We start from the raw sequence: 9,372 nt of genomic DNA on the forward strand, positions 1-9,372 counted from the left end.
GGTTCAGGGGACCATATGGGATGCCAGGGATCAAATCCAGGTTGGCTGCAGCAAGGCAAAATGACTTACCTGGTACACTTTAGCTCCAGCCCTTTTGTTAGTTTTTTCTGGTTTTTGGGTCTTCTCCCAATTGGGTCTTCTGGAAGCCCCCAAACAGTGCTAGGGAGACCATGTGACACTAGGAATCAAATCAGGCCTTGAGTGTTTTGGTTCTTTGATTTACCTCCCACCCATTTCTTTCTAATTAAAATTTTTTTGTTATTTTGGCACCCTGGTTTACAGAACTATTAGTAACAGGATTTCCAACTCCAAACCAACACTCATGTCCGCATCCCTCCAATAACCCAAGGTTCCCTCCCACTTTCCATAGCCATTTCTTGAATTATTAATACTTATAATATGTAACTGACTATTTTTATCTATGGCTAGAGAAAAGATTTGTTTATATGCTGATTATTTCATGTAATGTGTGGATGAATTTAATAAAGTTTTTGTCTTATTTGCTTTATTTCTTAATATGTGAAACCTTTTTAAGTTACTTGTCATTTGTTAATTTAAAAAGCCCACTTTCAACTATGAAATTAAATAATTTCTAGGACTTGGTTGTTTTTTTGTTGTTATTTTGTGTTTGTTTTGTTTTGGTGCCAGATCCCACTATGTTTAGGACTTACTCCTCACTCTTAACTCAGTGCTCAAAGACATTCCTTGTGGGCTTGAAAGGCAAATGCCCTATTTTCTCTTCAGCCCATAGAGGGCTTATTTTAAAGTCACCTTTGGGGGACTAGTATGACAGGCAGGGGGTGCTTCCTTGTACTGGCCTACTCAGGTTCAGTTTCCAGCTCCCAAATGATCCCCATGTCATTGTCAGGAGTGATTCCCTGAATGCAGAGTCTGGAGAAAGCCCTGTGACCACTAGGTGTGGCCCCAAACTGAAAGGTAAACTGGTTAAAGCTTAAACCAAGCAGCTAGAGAAAGTGTTACATAGATGCCTGGGTGAATGGCTGGCTTACTTCCCCTTCAAAGGCATTTCTGTGCTGTGCTTCTGTGGAAAGATTGCTGGCAACCTCAACCCCCATTCCTGTAGTACCAGCGTCTCCAGGTGGGCAGTAGAGCTGAAAGGTTTGAAATGGCTTCCATCCAGATTTTAACTGGGTAGGTGTGGGGATAGAATAGAGAGATAGCTCCGAGGGGTAGAGTGAAAGCCCAACACAATATAAGAATCACCAGGAAAGAAAAAAAAAGAAGCACCAGAGCCCCCAAAGAACAGGAAGGCAAATGTGATGAAAAAACAATAATTAATGACATGGATGAGAATTTCCCACCATTGAGGATTACAGGATTAATCCAAGAGGCCAGGAGGATCCCACCAAAAATAGACCCAACTAGGAAAACTATAAGACTCATTATATTCAAAAAGAAAAATCCAAAGCTAGAGATAGAAAATTGAAAACAATAAAATTAGAAAAAGAACCTACATACGAAAGAAAGCCCAGAAGATGTACAGCAAATCTATCAAATGAGACTGAGGAGAGAAAGGAGAGAATGCAAAAACTCATCAAAATGAATACCACCAAGAATACTCATTTAGATGATCAGATCTCAAGGAACCATGCAGTTTCATGGTCAGACAACAGCTTGGGCATTGGCTCTATGCACTCAGAAATTGCTCCCGGCTTGGGGGACCATATGGGACGCTGGGGGATCAAACCGCGGTCTGCATTAAGCTAGTGCATGCAAGGCAGACGCCTTACCGCTCTGCGCCACTGCTCCGGCCCCAAGACCTTAAATCTTTTAAAGGATAGGAGAAACCTCCCAATATGTGGCATTGAGTATGGAACTCACTAGCAGGGCATATACTTGACCTCGACTAGATTCAGAAAGGTTAAAAACAAATCAGTCATCACAAATTGACATTGATTTTCTGATAATTCTATTTGCCATTGCTTTTGTTGCCAAGTTTTGTTGGAGCAAATAATTTGTTATATTTCTACAAGGGGACAGGTTGGGGCGGGGGAGGGAACCTTGGGACATATGTTTAGGGAAGGGGACACTGGTGGGATTGGTGTTGGAGCACTGTATGCTTGAAACAACTCTGTTATGAACAACTTCGTAAATCACAGTCAATACATTCTTAAAATGTAGAATGTTAGAATTGGAGCAATAAATATTGCAGCAGGTGAGACACATGCCTTGCTGGGTGTACCCAAAAATAAAAAAGTAGAACCATAATAAATGGAGCTAGTATTGATGCTTATTATAGGAATATATTTTTTTAAAACTTTACTTATTAGCTTTTGGGCCATACCTGGTGGTGCTCAGGGGTTAGTCCTGGCTCTGCATTCAAAAATCGCCCATGGCAGGCTGGGGGCTCATATGGGATGCTGGGAATCGAACCTGGTCTGTCCTGGGTCAGCCGCATGCAAGGCAAATGCCCTACTGCTCTGCTATCTCTCCGGCCTCTGTAGAAATAATTTTTAAAATACTTTGAAAAGAAAGCATTGTACCTTAATTTATTCCAAAGAAAACAACCCTAGAAAAATGATATCTCTGAGAAATCATAGATTTGTTGTAAGCACATCCTAAGATTCTGTCTGGTTTTATAAATCCTCTATAAGGCCTTAAAGATTTCCTAACTGGAAATGGGTTTGTTCAAAGTAAAGAAATGAAGTCTCCTTCATTTAAAGTGCTTCAGTTAAAGTGCTTGTTTCTTGAAACACATTTGCAAGATGTTTGCAACTGACAAAGGAAAGATTAATTGACTTGTGGGCCAAAATTTTGTCTATGGGGATTTTCAAATCAGTGTTAGAACAGAAATATCCATTGAAAATGTAAATGGTTTGAATAAGTTTCTGGCCTAGAAGTTAGAAAGTGAAAAAAAAAAGTATATTTCTGTCACTCTTAATATCCTTGAAATATGTATTTCTTACATATAAATTATTTACTTAGCTATAAGCTCAAGATAGTACAGAGCTATTTTACTGACTTGTCAAAAATATAAAAAAATGTATATTGCTTTGAAAACGCAAAGATATGAATGTTAACTTCAAAAATAATTATTGCTGGGAAGTGGAAAATATAAGCTTTTAAAAAGTACTTGGATGCCAAGAAAGTAAAAGTGATTATTAGAGCTTATGTGATTTTTGAGTCAGTTCTTTTAAGTTATAATAATTAAAAGTTTTCTGTATTTGCACAGATCCTCAGGTCCATGAGAGGGAAGTTTCTCACAGGCTCCTATAACTTCAGAAGCACCTTTCTTCAAAGTGGAATTAGATCTGATATTCTCTTCCTCAGAATCTATTTTGGCTATGACACAGAGATTTTTATATACAGAGATAAAATGCCTAATTTCGGTATTAGGTATCTTTGAAAATGAACCTTCTAAGGGCTGGAAGTTACAGGCTCACCTCACGAAGCTCACCACAAACAGGGATGAATTTTGTTAGAGAAATAACTACATTTTGAACTATCCTAATAATGAGAATGTATGAAGGAAATAGAAAGCCCGTCTAGAGTACAGGCGGAGGTTGGGTGGGGAGCAGGGAGACTTGGGATATTGGATTGGTGATGGGAATGTTGCACTGGGGATGGGTGGTGTTCTTTACATGACTGAAACCCAAACAACACAATCATGTATGTAATCAAGGTGTTTAAATAAAAAATATATTAAAAAAAAACCCTGAATTTTAGCCTAATATGTGAATAATGGCTTTGTGTTAGAAAACATTATGGATAATGCTTAAGCATCCTCATAAATAAGTAAAATATTGTAATAAAAATCTATATAAAATTTGAAGAAGAAAAAAAAAAAGAAAATGAACCTTCTGGGCTGAAAATGACTTCTCTTTTGATACAAAGAGCCTTGGCAAAGAATCGTTATTCATGCCTTCTCAATCTACCTTGATTCTTGAATTAAGTTAGTTTGCAGAATGCTTTTAAAACGACACTGAGCGCACTCTGTGAGTGCTTAGCTATTCACATGCTCATTTAGCTTGAACTACGTAGTAATTTTCATTGTTTATTTTTAAATTTCCTGTATTCAATGTCTTAGCGTTAGGCCGCCTAACTTAGTTTTATATGTGGTACTTTTTATACTTGAATTATTTGACTTAATGTGCTGTTTTGTATGCCAGCATTTAAAACGTTCTTTTAATTAAATCATCATGAGATACAGCATTAAAAAATTAGTCATAGTTGAGTTTCCATCAATGTCCCAACACCCATTCCTCTACCAGTGTTCACTTCCTGCCCCCAATTTCCCCAGTTACTGTCCCATACTCCAATCCCTACACCCCCATTACTAGCCTCCTTCTATAACACTTTTCTTCTTTCTCTCTGTTTCTTGGTCTCGCTGTCTCTTACTATTGGTGTGTGTGGTGTGTATATATGTGTGTTTAAGTTTGGCCCACTTCTTCTTCTTCTTCTTTTTTTTTTTTTTTTTTTTTTTTTTTTTGGGTCACACCTGGCAGTGCTCAGGGGTTCCTCCTGGCTCTATGCTCAGAAATTGCTCCTGGCAGGCTTGGGGGACTTTATGGGCTGCCGGGATTCGAACACTGCCCTTCTGCATGCAAGGCAAATGCCTTACCTCAATGCTATCTCTCCAGCTTCCAGACCCACTTCTTTAGATGGCAAGGAACAAGGACATACTAATAGTATCTTAAATCTTGGCAGCACATTTTAAGCTTTAATACCATATAGAACCATATGTTTTATAAACAGTTCTCATGTTCTGTTGTTTTTGACCATTGTTATTCCCATGCTGTGTTTTCTTTATCTCTCACCATGAGAGAGATCAGACTGACTGTTTCAAAGTCGTTGGTCGTTTCTTATTGAGACTCGTCAACTGATAGAAATGATCCCCTTTACCTCCAGGGCTTTATTAACTGTAGGTCACATTTTTCTGTTTTTTTCTGTCTCATCACTTTTGATTTTGATGATACATTTAGACCCTGAGTTCTATTATCTCCCTTTGCAAAGAGTTGACTTAATTAGAAGGCAATTCATTTACTGGCAGAACACCTTGAACTTGTAGAAGGTTTTATTATTAAAGGCTTTGTAAGGGTTGATACATTTCACTTTTGCTTATAGTTTTAGAGTAAATGCCTTACTTTGGATAGTCAAATAGAATTATGGCCTGTAAGTACAGCCCTCCTGGAGTTTTAACAGAGCTTAAAGTGGTTGCCATCACTCTTTTTCTGGCAGAACTTGAATTTTGAAGTTGAAGATCTGCCTGGCACTTACTGAGATATCTGCTGGGCACTTATAGCTCTGTAGTTTACATACTCTGGACATTTGGCCCTTTCAGGAATTTCCATCATGATTTTTGAGGGTGACATCTGGCAGTGTACCAGGTTTACTCCTGGCTCTGTGCTCAAAGGCTGCTCCTGTGGTGCTCTTGGACCATATGAAGTGCTAGAAAGTGAATCAGAGCAAGTCATGTGTAAGGCAAGAACTTTTATCTTCTGTATCTCTCTGACCCTATCTTGATTTCTGACAGTCCAGATCTCTGACTCCTCATGTGAAGTAGTCCACGCTCTTTTCAGGGAAGTTGTCTAAACAAGAGTTGAATTCCTTGCAGTTTTTTTTTTTTTAATCAAAGAAAGAAATGAGGGGCTAGAATGATAGCACAGCGGTAGCGTATTTGCCTTGCACGTGGCTGACCTGGGATGAACTCATGTTTGATCCCCAGCATCCTATATGGCCCCAGAGCCTACCAGGAGTAAGTCCTGAGTGCCTCTGGGTGTGGCTCCTCCCCCCCCCAAAAAAAAAGAGAGAAAGAAGTAAGAAAGAGATTATAGCCTCATATTTGCAGTTACTGAACCTTCTTCACAAAATTTGTGTCCTGCATATCTTGCATGCAAGGTTTGGTATTCTTTGGATATTTATTAATTCATTTTGGTAATTCAAGTGGTATTTGATCATCTTTTAGTGCCCCTAATGGTGTGAGTGAAATTGGGACACTGGTTAAAAATAAAAATTTGGGGGCCAGAGTGATAGCAGTGGGTAGGGCATTTGCCTTGCACACGGCCAACCTGGGACTGACCCGGGTTCTATTCCTGGCATTTCATATGGTCCCCCAAGCATGCCAGGAGCAATTTCTGAGTGCAGAGCCAGGACTGCTGAGTGTGGTTCCCCCCCCCAAGAAAAAATCCCCCCAAACCCATAATTTGTCAAAGTGATTTATTTTGTTAAACACTAGCAAAGTATGTCTGTAATTTGCTTTGGGTTGCAGGTTATAAATCCTGATTGATCTAAAGCCTTCTTACAGATTGTGCTATTAGTAAAATGTTTTAATGTACATGTCTTTTCTTACAGCCAATTTAGCATGTCCTATTTATGATAATTAACAGCAAAGATTAAAGACTTCAAGGAATTACGTAACGGACTGATTTCAAAGACCTATCACCATAGTAATTAGTTGGTCTTTGTTAGCTTCAGTTCACTACTTCACTATTTTTGGAGAAGCCCACACCCACCAGATTTCTTGAACTGACATTTTTACAGTGTATATGATTTAAATGAAATTAATTTCGCTTAATATTACTAATGTTAACTCTTCTGCCTTTGTTAAATGTTTAAAATGGTTGATTACTGTTTCTTTTAGTATAATTGCTTCTTGCTAACTTTATATTTTTTTTATTATCCTTGGTTAATTGAAGATATTCATTCTCTTTATAAACTTCAACTAGTTTCCCATAAGGTTTTGAACTTCACTTAAAAATGCAGTAACTTGGGCTGGAGAGATAGCACAGTGGTAGGGCTTTTGCCTTGCATGCAGCTGACCCGGGAGGGATCTGATTTGATTCTCAGCACCCCATGAGGTCCCCCAGCCTGTCAGAGTAGATTTCCAAGTGCAGAGCCAGAAGTAACCCCTGAATGCCTTTGGGTGTGGCCCAGAAACCAATCAATCAATCAATAAAAAATGCAGTAATCTGTCTGTTATTTAGAGATCCTATGTCAAGGTAAATCATTGTGTGTTTTAAAGATAAATCACAGGGCATTGCAGTCAGAAATCCTTTTGTCCTCAGCATATTTATATGCCTTTTCTTTCTTAAAAAATATAGTTTTTGGCCATGCCAGGTTGTACTCAGGACTTACTCTTAGCTCCAAGCTCAGGGCACCCCTGGTAGGTTCGGGTTACCACATGCTGTTCCACGAACTTGGTCAACTCTGCAAGGCAAACACCTTACTTACTGTATTATCTCTCTGGCCCTTGTATGTGCCTTTTATGATTCCAATTTATGCTAAAGTGAAATATGTGCCTCTAGTAATCTGTGTGGTCTGGGTGGCCACATTGAGTGAAATAAATGTGGGCACCAAGCAGGTGTTCAGGCCCCAAGGGAAGCTAAGTCTGAACCAGGATGGCTACTTATGTTGAATTTGGCAATAATCCTGATTCTGTGTCCAGGGGTAACTTCTGGTGGTGGTGGTGGGGATGGACTATTAACCATAACCATGGTTGACCTTAAGAACAAGCACCTTAGCCCTCATACTATTTCTCCAGGCCCAAATTATTTCCTTTTATAAAATATAGGTAGTTGTATTGATACTTGATTAGATATTTAGGATATTCCCTTGTTTTTTTTTATCATGCCTCCATATTTCATTAAATATGACAAGGCTAGGGTTATAGTTTAGTGGTAAAGCACTTGTCTTTCATATATAAATTCCTTGGTTTAAGATATATGGAAAGTATCTAGGTAAATATGTACATTCTGTGTTTGCTAATGATCTTCAAAGGTGTCTCTGATCTTGTAAAAACACCTGTCATAAGTATGCGACTACAAGTTTGTTCTGTTGTGTCACCACAGATGTGGTGCTAGGTGCAGGGCTTGTGGCTCTGCACTTAGGGACTATCAACAGTGCAATAGTGTGTGATCTCTGGTACCCACCCAGGTGTATGTGAGTGCCACAACTAAAGCAAGTGACCCTTGGCATGCACTACAATTAAAAATTATAGCAAGCACCGAGGCCAGTTATCCAAATTCCCTGCAAGCACATTTGTGAGCTATATCACTAAATTCAAAACTAGGGGTGCATGAAGTGGAACAAGGAAAGCCTCATTAATAATTCGTGCTGGAAAAACTTGTTAGCCCCATACCAGAAGGAGAATCTGCCAGAAGAATACAAAATTCAAAATGGATTGAACTGAACCATAAAAATCCAGAAAATACATCAAGGAAAATATAGCAGAATGTTTTTCCATGTTACATTGACTCTACATTATATTGACTTTTGAGGCATTGACAGCGATTCGGTTCCATTGGTCAAGAAAACAGAAGCAAAAATAAATGAAACTATATCAAATTAAGAAGCTTCTAGTTCAGCCTTTATGGAAAGTGATATGGAGATTCCTCCAAAAACTGGAAATCGAGCTTCTATACTATCCAGCTATACCACTCCTAGGGATATACCCTAGGAACACAAAAATACAATACAGAAATCCCTTCCTTACACCTATACTCATTGCAGGACTATTTACCATAGCAAGACTCTGGAATTGTTGAAGGAACAGATGAATGGCTAAAGAAACAGAGGTACATATACACAATGGAATATTATGCAGCCATCAGGAGAGATGAAGTCATGAAATGTTCCCATATATGGATGTACATGGAATCTATTATGCTGAGTGAAATAAGTCAGAGAGAGAGACAGAGAGAGATAGATAGATATGCAGAATGGTCTCACTCATCTATGGGTTTTAAGAAAAATGAAAGACAAGACATTCTTGCAATAATTTTCAGAGACAAAAGAGAGGAGGGCTGGAAGTTACAGCCCACTTTATGAAGCTCACCACAAAGAGTGATGAGTTTCGTTAGAAAAATAACTACACTGAGAACTATCATAACAATGAGAATGTCTGAGGGAAGTAGAAAGCCTGTCTAGAGTACAGGCGGGGGTGGGGTGGGGAGGAGGGAGATTTGGAACATTGGTGGTGGGAATGTTGCACTGATGATGGGTGGTGTTCTTTACATGACTGAAACCCAACCACAATCATGTTTATAACAAAGGTGTTTAAATAAAATAGGATTAAAAGAAAAAAATGTTTAACATTTTTTGGGTCCCACCAGGCTGCACTCAGGGGTTATTCTTGACTCTGTGCTCAGAAATTGCTCCTGGCAGGCTCGGGGGACCGTATGGGATGCCAGGATTTGAACCACCATTCTTCTGCATTCAAGGCAAACGCCTTACCTCCATGCTATCTCTCCGGCCCCCAAACTGTTTAACATTTTAATAAAAAAAAAAAGCTTCTACAGGACAGGAAAGATTGTACAGGCAGAAAGGCTTTTTTCTCCCATTATGTGCAGGTTCCATCCCAGGTGCCTCTGAACATCACCAGGAGCGATTCTTGAGCACAGAGCTTAATGTTGG

Source organism: Suncus etruscus, chromosome 3 (assembly GCF_024139225.1).
Source record: "Suncus etruscus isolate mSunEtr1 chromosome 3, mSunEtr1.pri.cur, whole genome shotgun sequence".
NCBI lineage: Eukaryota > Metazoa > Chordata > Mammalia > Eulipotyphla > Soricidae > Suncus > Suncus etruscus.